The sequence below is a fragment of the Marmota flaviventris genome, chromosome 5 (assembly GCF_047511675.1).
Source record: "Marmota flaviventris isolate mMarFla1 chromosome 5, mMarFla1.hap1, whole genome shotgun sequence".
Taxonomy (NCBI): Eukaryota; Metazoa; Chordata; class Mammalia; order Rodentia; family Sciuridae; genus Marmota; species Marmota flaviventris.
In genome coordinates, this window is record NC_092502.1 from 72713567 (window position 1) to 72726178 (window position 12612).

The window sequence follows — 12612 nt, forward strand, 5'->3', positions numbered from 1 at the left end:
AGGGTCTTGCTAAACGGCTTAGGGCCTCGCTAAATTGCTGAGGCTGACTTTGAACTTGAAATTCTCCTGTGGAATTACAGGTGTGCACCACCATGCCTGGCTAGGTCTCTGTTCTTGGCAGAGTTAATTTATGTCTGTAAGTCTTGCCTGGAGTAGTTCAGCCAATGGAGACTCATCCTGATGAGGTAATGCTTTCAGCCAATGCTTCATTGGTTGCTTTTCTCATGGCTTGGTGTTCTGCAGAGGCTAGGAAGTGATGTGGATTAGTTTTAAGGATGATGGGAACTTTTTCCTCTTGACCGTTCTTTTCCTCCACTGAATTTTCTGGTAGCAGGGCTGTAGAGGGAGTTGCTGAACACAGTTGGTGCTGGCAGAAGTGATTGAAGCCACATGGAAAAATTTTCAGGTTTCCTCTTCTTAGAAGTCCTGCAACTTGAGCTAGCTGTTTAATTGGGCTGGGAGGGTGTCTGTTCTGGCCTTTCAGCTTTCTGGGTTCTCAGCAATAAGAACATGATTGAGAAGAAGTCAACCCTAAACCCTGAAGCTCCCAGAGAAAAGCCTGCCAGTCCTTGTATGAATACATCCCATAATGCTTGTCATTAAGTTTTAACCTTGGCCCTGGAAGCAGTAGCCCTGACTGTAATTCAGGCTGATTGCCTCAACATCTTCCTCACAAAGCTTGAAGGGTGATGACTAAAGGATCTAGGTCTTCTGTCCATCTGTCTTTTCTCTATATTACTTTTCACTTTGCCCATCTCCATTCTGGAAAATTGCATGGTCTGCACTCTAGTGGCAGGTGAAGCCCCCTTTTGTGGCATGGGGGACCAAATCCAGGACCTCAAGTATGCCAGGTAAGTGCTTGCCACTGAGTTACACCCCAACCCAGGTAAGGTCTTTTGATAAGGAAAACAACTGTTTGCCCATGTCTCTGAAAACACTTGGGAAGCCAGCCTGCAGTGGCCTACGCCTGTAATCTCAGCAACTCCAAAAGGCTGAGGCAGAATCCCAGAGAAACCAAAGGCCAAATGTTTTCTCTGATAAGTAGATGCTGATCTATAATGACAGGGGCATGGGATGAGTGGAGGAACTTTGGAATGGGCAAAGAGGAGGGAGGAGAGGGGAGGAGGAAAGGGGATAGGAAAGATGGTGGAATAAGATGGACATCATTACCTTAAGTACATGTATGATTGCACGAATGGTGTAACCCTACTTCATGTACAACCAGAAAAGTGAAAAATTGTGCTGTATTTGTGTACAATGAATCAAAGAGCATTCTACTGTCATGTATAACTGATTAGAACAAATAAATAAATTAATTTTTTTAAAAAGGCTGAGGCAGAAGAATGACGAATTCCAGGCCAGCCTTAGCAATTTAGCAAGACTCTCAGCAACTTAGTGAGAATTTATCTCAAAAAGAAAAAAAAAAAAGGCAGAGATGTAGCTCAGTAGTAGAGCACCCCTGAGTTCAATCCCTAGTACCTCAAAACAAAACACACACACACAAAATAAACAAAAAAGCTTGGAGGGTTCTCTGCCCAGCTTTTACACAAAGATCTGTACAAAACTTCCAGGGAAGGAGGGAAGGAACATCAGCTTCTAGGCTGTGTGCAAACAGAGAAACTTGAGACTGGAAGGATAAAGTCATTGTGGGTGAGGCTGGATGGGGGATAGTCAGCAAGCGCTTGTCTCTGACAACCAGGCATATGTACATTTTTTCTTTATTTATTTTTTTGGTTCTGGGTATCAAACCCAGGGCCTTGAACATGCTAAGCTTTTGTTCTACAACTGAGCTACACTCCCATCCCAGGCTAATTTTTTTTTTCTTTTGGTACCAGGGATTGAACACAGGGGCACTCAACCATTGAGTCACATCCCCAGCCCTATTTTTCTTTTTCTTTTCTTTTTTGTATTTTATTTAGAGACAGGTTATCACTGAGTTGTTTAGTGCCTCACCATTGCTGAGGCTAGCTTTGAACTTGTGATCCTCCTGTTTTAGCCTCCTGAGCTGCTGAGATTTCGGGCATGCACCACCCAGGCTAATTTTTGCCTGTAACTCAAGCTTATTGACAGACGCAAAGAAGCAAGACAAAGCATGCTCATTTTCTTTTTGCTTGTGGTGGAGGCAAGAAAACGACACTGGCGAGTTTGTGGACCCTTAAGAGCCACAGAAATGCTCTGCCAGCAACCCCATCATTGGTGCCAAGGACCAAATGGGCTGATGTTGAACAGGTCATGGGCAAGTTTAACAGCCATTTAAAAACCTTTGCTCGCTAGTGGTGCATGACTATTATCCCAGTGGCTCAGTTGGCTGAGACCGGAAGATCAAAAGTTCAGGACCAGCCTCAGCAATTTAGTGAGGCAGCTTAGTGAGATCCCATGTCAAAAATTGAAAAAAAAAAAAAAAGGGGGAGTGGTGGTGCTGGGAATGTAGCTCAGTAGTAAAGTGTTCCTGGGTTCAATCTCCAATACCAAAATAAATAAATAAATAAAATAACAATAAAATTAGAAGCCTTTGCTATCTGTGGAGCCATTCATAGGATGGGTGAGTCAGATATCTCTGTTTTCCAATTGGCCAAGGCTGATGGCATCTTCTCAAAGAACTCTTACAGGAGAGATAAACAGCAAGGAGAGTGAGCGAAAGAGTGAACATACTTACTGCAGAGTATGGGTACTATGAAGTAGTTATTTTTTCTGGGCTAATTTGTAAAGAAGCAATACACACAAACTCTACAACCACCTGGGGGGAAATGGGTAGGTAAAAACTTCTAAAATAATTGAAGCAAGATAGAATCTCTTAGCCCTGAGAGTTGAAAGTGACAGCATTCCCAAGGTGCATGGGCTACTTGGGTAGCTCTCTGGAGCAGGTGGTCAAACTGACTTGTGCATCAGTCCTGCCTTTCACAGCTGAGCTTCACAGAAGGAGACTTTGGGAGATGAAGAGAATGAAATTTTATTACATTTTGCTGTGTAATCTTGGGAAAGTGGCTCTTTTCTGTGACCCAGTTTAACTGTCTTGAAATAGGAGAATCTCCCTGAATTCATAGGTGATTTTATAAGGAAAGTCTCACACTGTTTAAAAGATTGGAATGTTTGAAAGTTTTAAGATTCTGTTAAATTGTTGAAGCATTCTGAAACTGACCCCACCCAGTCCTCCTCCCAAGGGATAAAGGTCTTTTCTGCATCCTGGTCTTGCTCCTCCCCTCTCACCCCCATTCACAGAGATCTGGCCCTCCCTAGATTAAATTTATCTTAGAGAAACAATGAAAGACCAGGAAGAAAAGGAATAATGAAAAAAAAATATATATATATATATATAGGAGGCTCCAGGTTGAATTTGCAGTCTTAATATGCATTTATAGGCTGAATCAGATAATACATTTGTAAAAGTGCTTTGAAAGCTGTTAGCATGGTAATGAATGAATGGTAATGAATCACTCCTCCAAAGAACAGGAGCCATATTTTACTCATTGTAGGACATCCAGTGCCCAGCCCAATGCCTTACTCCCTCCTCCCCCATACTGAGATTGAACCTAAGGGTGCTTAACCACTGAGACACATCCCAGACCTTTTTTTTTTTTTTTTAGTTGTAGATGGACAGAATGTCTTTATTTTATTTGTTTATTTTTATGTGGTGCTGAGGATCGAACCCAGTGCCTCACGCATGCTAGGCAAGCACTCTACCACTGAGCTACAGCCCCAGCCCCCCACACCTTTTTTTATATTTTATTTTGAGATAGGATCTCACTAAATTGCTGAGGCTGTCCTCCTGTCTCAGCCTCCAGATCTGCTGGGATTACAGGTGTGCGTCACCGAGATCGGCTGAAAACTTTTAATTATACTGAAGTTTTGAAAGAATAGTTTAATAAGCCTCCCTGTATTCATCACTCAGTTTCAAACTATTATCAATTAATTACATAGGTGTTGAATGTTTCCAGAAGGGAGTTTGGCAGTTTTTTTAGAATAAATTTCCCATCTTCCTTTTCTTTGGAATATCATAATGAATATGAACAATAAGACCAGAGAGTCACATTTCCTGTAATTTCACTTTAGATTACTGAGGTTTTGGGGAAAAAACACAAAAGATGATATTCTTAGGAACACCTTTTCATTATAGGCTATTTAATAAAAGAATTATAAAATAATCTTTTTTGATTTCATAAAAAGCAGAAGCTCAGGCTTAACTATAAATTTGTTATTCATGCCTGTGATTAAAAACTTTGGTTTTTAATAATAATCACATGGCAAGTGGGTGTTAGGAGACAAATGGAAACCTAGGGCTTACTCATCAGGCTATATGCCCTCTGCTTTGACTATGATAGGGATGGAATGGGGCCAAGGTCTCCATGTTTCTTAGTGTTTCCATTTTATTTATCTTCGACCCTTGTCCTGAAGGCTGGTTCTTTATCTCTAAGGACACAGATAATAGGCAGCCAAGTTTGCCTGAACAGCCTTTTGCGCAGCTTTCAGCCTTGTTGCCCAGGAAGAACAGGGTGGCACAAAGGCCACCAGTGGTGTGGATTGCATGGGCACCTAACAGGACTGAGTGTTGGGGTAAGTCACTTCCCTATGGGATTTCTCACTTGGGTAAAATGAGTTTTTCTGGTGTGGTAGAGAAAGTGCAGCTTTTAGAGTAAAATTGACTAGGGTTTGAATTTCATATCTCTATGTTTCTCAGATTTCTCATCTGCAAAATAGATTGTTTTAAGAAGTGATTTATTTTAGCCAGGCGTGGTGGTGCACGCCTGAAATCCCAGCAGCTCTGGAGGCTGAGTCTGGAGGTTCACTGTTCAAAGCCAACCTCAGTAATGGCGAGTTTGCTAAGCAACTCAGTGAGACACTGTCTCTAAATAAAATACATAAAAGGGCTGGGAACGTGGCTCAGTGGTCCAGTACCCCTGAGTTCAATCCCCAGTACCCCCCCCCAAAAAAAAAAGAAGTGATTTATTTTAAGCCAAGTGTGTGCACACCTCTAATCTAGCAACTCAGGAAGCAGGATAATCTCAAGTAAAACCCTTTCTCAAAATAAAATATGAAAAGGACTGGGGATGTAGCTCAATTGTTAAGTGCCCTTGAGTTCAATCCCCCACTTCCAAAAAAAAAAAAAAAAGTAATTTATTTTAAAACACCCAGTGGTACATGGCACATAGCCAACTGATTAATATGTAATAGCAAAATGAGGAAATTGAAAGCAGAAAAATAGGAAACAAAGATGGACAAATAATTCACTGAATAGTGGTAAAAGTGACAGGGACACAAGATACTTTTTTTGTTTTTCTAGTTGTCAATAGACCTTTAATTAACTAATCAATTAATTTATGTGACTGGGGCTGTAGCTCAGTGGTAGAGTGCTTGCCTAGCATATGGGAGGCACTGGGTTTGATTTTCAGCACCACATAAAATAAACAAATTTAAAAAATTAATTATATGTAGTGCTGAGAATTGAACCCAGTGTCTTCCATGTGCCAGGCAAGTGCTCTACCACTGAGCTACAACCCCAGCCCTAACACATGACTTGATCTCATTTGTAATTAGGGAATAGCAAGTTAAATAATGTGTACTATTGTTTTTGTCTATCATATTGGTAAAAAAAAAAGTATATTATATATGTACATCTGCATACACACACATAATATACATTGTTGGTAAAAGTTTAAGCAAATTTTATTTTTTAAAATTTATTTATTTTTGGTCCTGGGGACTGAACCTAGAGACACTTTACCACTGAGCTATATCCCCAGTCCTTTTTATTTTTTCTTTTGAGACAGGATCTCTCTCTGTTGCTCAGGGCATTCCTAAATTGCTGAGGCTGGCCTTGAACTCATGATCCTACCTGCCTCAGCCTCCCAAGTTTCTGGGATTACAGGAATGCACCACTGCACCCAGCTACAGGGTTTACTTCTGAGGAGAAGGAGTAAGATTAAGGGCTGAAAATAAATTTTTACTTTTTATTTTGTTCATTTTTGTGATGCTAGGGATTGAACCCAGGGCCTCAGGGCCTCATATGTGCTAAGCAAGTGCTCTACCGCTGAGCACTATTATATTCCCAGTCCTCCCAGCCTATTTTTTATTTTTGTAATTTTTGTTTGTTTGTTTGTGTTTTTTTTTTTTTGTTTTTTTGTTTTTTTTGAGAGAGAGGGGAGAGAGAGAGAGAGAATTTTAATATTTATTATTTAGTTATCGGCGGATACAACATCTTTGTTTTGTATGTGGTGCTGAGGATCGAACCCGGGCCGCACGCATGCCAGGCAAGCACGCTACCGCTTGAGCCACATCCCCAGCCCCGTTGTTTGTGTTTTTGTGGTGCTGGGAATTGAACCCAAGGCCTTGTGCATGGAGGGCAAGCACTCTACCAACTAAGCTATATCCCCAGCCCTGTCATTTTTTAAAAAAATTTTTTAAGTTGTAGATGGATACTATATATATATATATATATATATATATATATATATATATATATATATATATTATTTATTTATTTATTAATTAATTATGTGGTGCTGAGGATCGAACCCAGTGCCTCATGTGTGTGAGGCAGACATTCTATCACTGAGCTACAACCCCATCCCCCTGTCATTTTTTATTATCCCAAATTCTTTGGATTTTCTCAGTGACTATTATTATTGTTATTTTTGATGTCTACATCTGGGAATTAATATGTATTAATAATTAATAAGTATTTTGTATTTGAAAAATTGGTGGTGGTGTGGATTAGACTATCTCTAAGGCCCTCTGTAAGTACTTTCCTAGATCTGACTTCATAAATACATAAGGCACAGTAGTTCTGGGGTCAAGAAGGCTAGGAAGAACTTGCACTTAAAAAGGAAAACTTGTACTTCATGGTGTGGGGCTTTGATTGTTGGGCCACTAACTGGGAAATGCTTCCCCTGCCCCCCCTTACATATGGGGAATTGAACTCAGGGCCCTGCACATGCTTGGCAAGCAATCTACCACTGAGTTATAACCCCAGCCCTCCAAGTGGCCCCTTTTAAAGATGCAGGACTGCTTGGTAGTGGGAGAAAATGGGTTTCAGTAGTCTTCTGTCCCATCCAAAGTTTCTGGGCCTCTTTGGAAGAGGCAAAACAATATCAGAATTGCAGTGTCTCAGAATCTGAGATCTTCAGGCAGCCTCAAAACCTTCCAGATTCTTCTGTCTGCCTCTTTGTTTCTTTGCAGGTCAGTGTATCAGATTTTATCAGACATTCCAGGTTCCTATTAATGAAAATTTTCTTTAGGTCTTAGGAAGCTTTCTTGGGTTATAGATGTCCACAAACTCTTCTACGGTTTGCACATTTAGCTCCACCTGTGTGGACAATATCTGGCTGAGAAAAGAGACAAAACCTCTTATTGAAAATAGGAATAGGGGATCAAAGAAGGGAAATTCTGTTTTCCTGCTCATGAGAAACTTACTCAGACTATGAAAAGAAATTTCATGGAGTTTTAGGTTCGCTCTAACATACTTCAGAATTCCTTGATTTTTAGATTGGGGGACTGATATGAAAAAAATCCCCACATACCATCTGCTTGAGAAATAGAATATTACAAACTCTCTGAGGTCTCATGTGGGTTGGTGCCTGTGGTGCAGTCTGGACAATGTACAAAGGGGCCTTATTGAGTGGAGAGGAATATAGCTTCTGGAGAATGGGGGCTTCCCTTGGGTACAAAGTCACCGTCTGCTGCTAGGCTGTAGGTCCCTAATCCTGTGCCCACATATCTAATTTATCTGTCCAGAGAATAATTCTTTTCTTGGTTCACCAACAGGCCAATTATTGGCTAGTGGAGAGCCCTGTGTGGTGGGGTCACACCTATGTGTTCTGTATCTTCTATTAAAAGTATCAATTTTGGATTAACTATTTTTTTTCTTGATTACCTGCCTTCTTTTGCCCCTTGCCATTTGGCTTTGTATTCATTACTGCTATAAGAAATCATCACAAACTTAGTAGCTTAAAATAACACAACTTATATGTGGGAGCAGGGAGTCTATGGGGAATCTTTATGCCTTCTGCTCAATTTTGCTGTGAACCTAAAACTGCTCTAAAGTCTATTGATCGATTTAGTAGTGCTGGGGATTGAAACCAGGCTCTTGAGCATATGACGAGGCAAGTGCTCTGCCACTGAGCTACAAACCCAGCCACTTTTAATTATTTTTATTTTAAAACAGGATCTCATCAAGTTGCCCACGCTGCCTTTGAACTTTCAATCCTTCTGCATCAACCTCCTTAGTAGCTGGGATTATAGGAGTGAACCACTGCATCAGGCCTCAAGTCTATTAAAAAAAAAAAAAAAAAAAAAGACACTAGGGAGGCCAGGCATGGAGGCACCTTTGACCAAAGCAATTCAAGAGGCTGAGGGGGAGGATGGCAAGTTAGTGGCCAGTCTCAGCAATTTAACAAGGCCTTAAGCAACTTAGCAAGAGCATGTCAAAAAGAAAAAGAAAGAAAAAAAAGGCATTAGGTGCTAACATTAGAGGAACCTGGGAACTCTGTACTATTTTTTTAATTTTCCTATAAACCTAAAATTATTCCAAAACAATTTAAAAAAAAAAGCAAATTTATTATCTTACATTTCTATAGGTCAGAGGTCTGACCTGAATCTCACTGGGCTGAAATCCAGTCTTTAGGGTGAAATGCAGGGGCCCTCTTGGGGAGAATCTCGTTCCTTACCTCCCTAACCTCTAGAGCCTCTCCCCATTCCTTGGCTCATTGCTTCCTCCCATTCCGAAAATCAGTAATAATGAATTGAGTTAGTATCACATCCAATCCCTTTCTTTTACCTTCTTCTTTCATTTATAAAGATCCTTGTGATTACAATGGGCCTACCAGGACAATCCAAGATAATCTCCCCATCTTTGGGTCCGTTAATTAGCACCCTTAATCCTGTCCGTAACTTTAACTCCTTCTTATTATGTTATCCAACATATTCACAGGTTCAGAATAGAATGTGGACATCACATTCTCTAGACATCATCATGCTGCTTACCATAGCCATCACTGTGTACTCCTTTGTCACATGCTTGTTTTGCCTACTTCCTAAAAAATATTGTACTTTCATTTCTTTCCTACAAATTACTCACTTCCTCTTTGTCAAGTCTAGAATGTTTTCTGAGCAAGTAAAGAAAAATTACCCAGAGGCTGGGGATAAGCTCAGTTAGTAGAGTGCTTGCCTCGAATGCACAAAGAGAGAAGGAGGAGGAGGAGGAGGAGAAGGGGGAGGGGGAGGGGAGGGGGAGGAGAAGAAATAATACCCAGAGGCTGGGTTTTGGTCAGTGGTAGAGCGCTTGCCTAACATGTGTGAGGCACTGGGCTTGATCCTCAGTACCACATAAAAATAAGTAAATAAAACAAAGGTATTGTGTCAATCTACAACTAAAAAAAATAATTAAAAGAAATACCCTTATTTTGATACAGTAACTGTGTATCAATATCATCATTATATGTAAGTATTCTCTGTACATTAAACTCTTGGCATTTACTCAGCAATTAAGCAAAATGGTGTTTCAGCATAAAAAGTAAAAAGGACTGTAGCTTAGTGGTAGAGTGCCCTAAGTGCAATCCCCAGTACTTCAAAAAATAAAAAATAAATAAAATTGCAAAATGAATACATATACGAAGGACCAGTAAATTAAAATGTGCAATATAAAAAGAATTCTATTAGCAAATATCTGTGTAACCACTAACCAATTAGAGAGGAAGAACATTGACAACACCTCTTCCCCAAAGTTCCCCTATGGCCCTTGTCCAACACATATTTCCTTTCTCTTACAGGGAAACTGCTGTTCTCTTATAGTAATCAATCAGTTGTTTGCCTCTTTTCTTTCCTTTTTTCTCTTCTCTTCTTTCCTTTTCTCTTTCTTTTATTTTTAGTAGTGGGGACTGAACCCAGGGATGTTTTATGTTACCACTGAAATATCCTCAACCCTTTTTATTTGAGAATGTTGCACTAACTTGGTTAGGGCCTCATTAAGTTGCCGAGGCTGGCCTAGAATTTGTGATCTTTCTGCTTCAGCTTCCTGAGTCATGGATTATAGGCCTGCACCATTGCACCCAGCTTCATAAGTATATTTACCTTGATTGCAATTACTCATACATTTGCATTTATTTCTGCTATCTAATGTTTTATTATTTGTCCCGCTTTTGAATTTTATTTTTTTATTAAGATTCCCCCATTCAATTTTATCCCCTCTAATAAATTAGAAGTTATACATAGTATTTCATTGATTTAAAAAATTTGTTATTTATTTTTTTTATAGGACTGAGGATTGAATCCAGGGACACTATACCACTGAGATACAGTTCCAGCCCTTTTTAATTTTGAGACAGAGTCTTGCTAAATTGCTGAGATTGGCCTTGAACTTGTGTTCCTCCTGCCTCTGCCTCCCAAGCTGAAGTGCCACCTTCCTTGGCTGCTTCATTTATTTTAGTGATTACCTGGGTATTTTAACATTTACATATAACACTCAACAAATTATAAGTTTAATTTATTTAGCTTCCTCTTAAACAATACAAGGTCTTATAATTCTTTTACTTCATTCACCTTCTCACAATAAGTGTCCAATACATTTTAGACATTATTGTCATTATTTTGGATATTCTATGTTTAAGATTTCTAACGTGTTTACCATTTTCTTTTTTATTTTTACTCCTTGCAGTTTGGATCCTCCCCTGGAATTATTTCATTTTTTTCCAGATGCATATCTTTTGATGTTTTCTTTCTTTTTTTAATATTTATTTTTTAGTTGTAGTTGGTTGGACACAATACCTTTATTTTATTTATTTTTATGTGGTGCTGAGGATCAAACCCAGGGCCTCGCATGTGCTTGGCAAGTACTCTATCGCTGAGGTACAACCCCAATCCTTGATGTTTTCTTTAATGAACATATATTGGTAGTAAATTCTCTTTTTAAAAAATCGGAATTTTGCCAGGTACAATGGTGCATACCTATAATCCCAGCTATTCAGGAGTCTTGGCAAGAGGACTGCATTTTGAGGCCAGCCTTAGCAAAACCCTATCTCAAAAGAAAAAAATAAAAAGGGCTGGGGATGTGGCTCAGTGGTTAAATGCCCCTGGGTTCAACCTCCAGTACCAAAAAATAAATAATAAAAAAATTTGAATTTTATCTGATTTTTCAAATCTTAACATTGTTTATCTTACAGTGTTTTTATTTTACTCTCCTCCTAAAAGGTGGTTTCACTGAGGATAAAATTCAGGGTTGATGGTAATTTTTTTCTTAACATTTTGAAGATAAATTCCAATCTCTTTTGGCTTTCACTGTTACTGTCGAAAAGTCTGCTGTTAGCCTAGTTATCATTTCTTTCAAGGTTAATCTGTGTTTTCTTGCTGCCTAATTTTAAATCTCCTTTTTCTCTGGTGTCCTGTACTTTCACTATGTGCACATTTCCCTTTATATTTTTCAGCATGACAATTTTCACCTTCCAATATTGAGGATACTTGTCATTAATTCTGGAAAATGTTCAGCCACTATTTCTTAAAATATCACCTTTCCTCTATTCCATCATCTCCTCTTTGAACTCTTAACTAGATCCTTGTTGAATACTTGCAGTCATTATAGGTATTATTCTGAAGTTATTTCCCTGTGTTTTTTTATGATACTTTATCACTAAAATTTATTTTAGGTTATATTCCTTAGAACCTTACCTGTAGGAATTCCAGAGAGAATTTATATTTGCTTATACAAGATGCCTGGGGGAACTGATTTTTAGCTCAGGGGATCTGGGTCACACAGGTAGTGTGAAATTCTAACCCTTCACGGTATACTTCTTATACACTTTTGTAGGAATTCTCAGAGATTTTTGTTGTTTGTTTTTCCTTTTTATCAATTTCATCCTGTTGAGGTGAAGACACTCAGGTATCCTTACCTTTTCCCAATACAGGTCAGTTTTCTTTTCCCCTTTTGTTCTTCTACTGAGGATATAAACCTTCAGGGTTCCCAGTGTTGGGAAAGTTCCCAACTTGAAATATGGCCAAAATGCCAAGGACCCACAGAATAGAGATCCCTTATTCTACTTAGAAGAGGTCACAAAAAGCTTTCCAGATAAAGTGACATGTAAGCTGAATTTAGTTTACTTATTTATTTGATACTGGGGGACTGATCCTAGGAGTACTTTACCCCTGAGCCATATCCCCAGCCCTTTTTATTTTTTATTGAGACAGGGTCTCTGTAAGTTGCTTTAGGGCCTCACTAAGTTGCTGAGGTTGGCCTCCTGTCTCAGCCTCCTGAGTTACTGAGATTACAGGTGTGTGCCACTGCACCCAGCTGAATTTAGGTTAGTGAATAATAAGTGATAATCTGTCATGCCATAGCATAACAACACTGCATTCGCCACAAGGTAGAAAGAATGTCATGAGGGCTACGAGTCAAACGCAATGTTCATTGCTGTGTCTCCAGCAGTACCTGGCACAAATGAGGTACTCAATCAATAATTTTAGTATATGAATAAAAATATGAAAGTGTTTCCAGGTAAAGGAAACAGTACATATAAAGGAAACAAAAGCTGGGCAAGGGGGCTTATGCCTATAATCCAGTTTACTTGGGATGCTGAGGTAGGAACATTACAAGTTCAAGGTCGGCCTGAGAAACTTAGTAAGACTGTCTCA

At 39.3% G+C, this 12612-nt stretch overlaps 1 pseudogene; it reads left to right on the top strand.

The window, feature by feature from the left end:
- The first annotated feature begins 816 nt into the window (after positions 1-816).
- On the top strand, positions 817-2634 carry LOC114086246 (small ribosomal subunit protein eS21 pseudogene; annotated as a pseudogene).
- The last annotated feature ends 9978 nt before the right edge of the window (positions 2635-12612 follow it).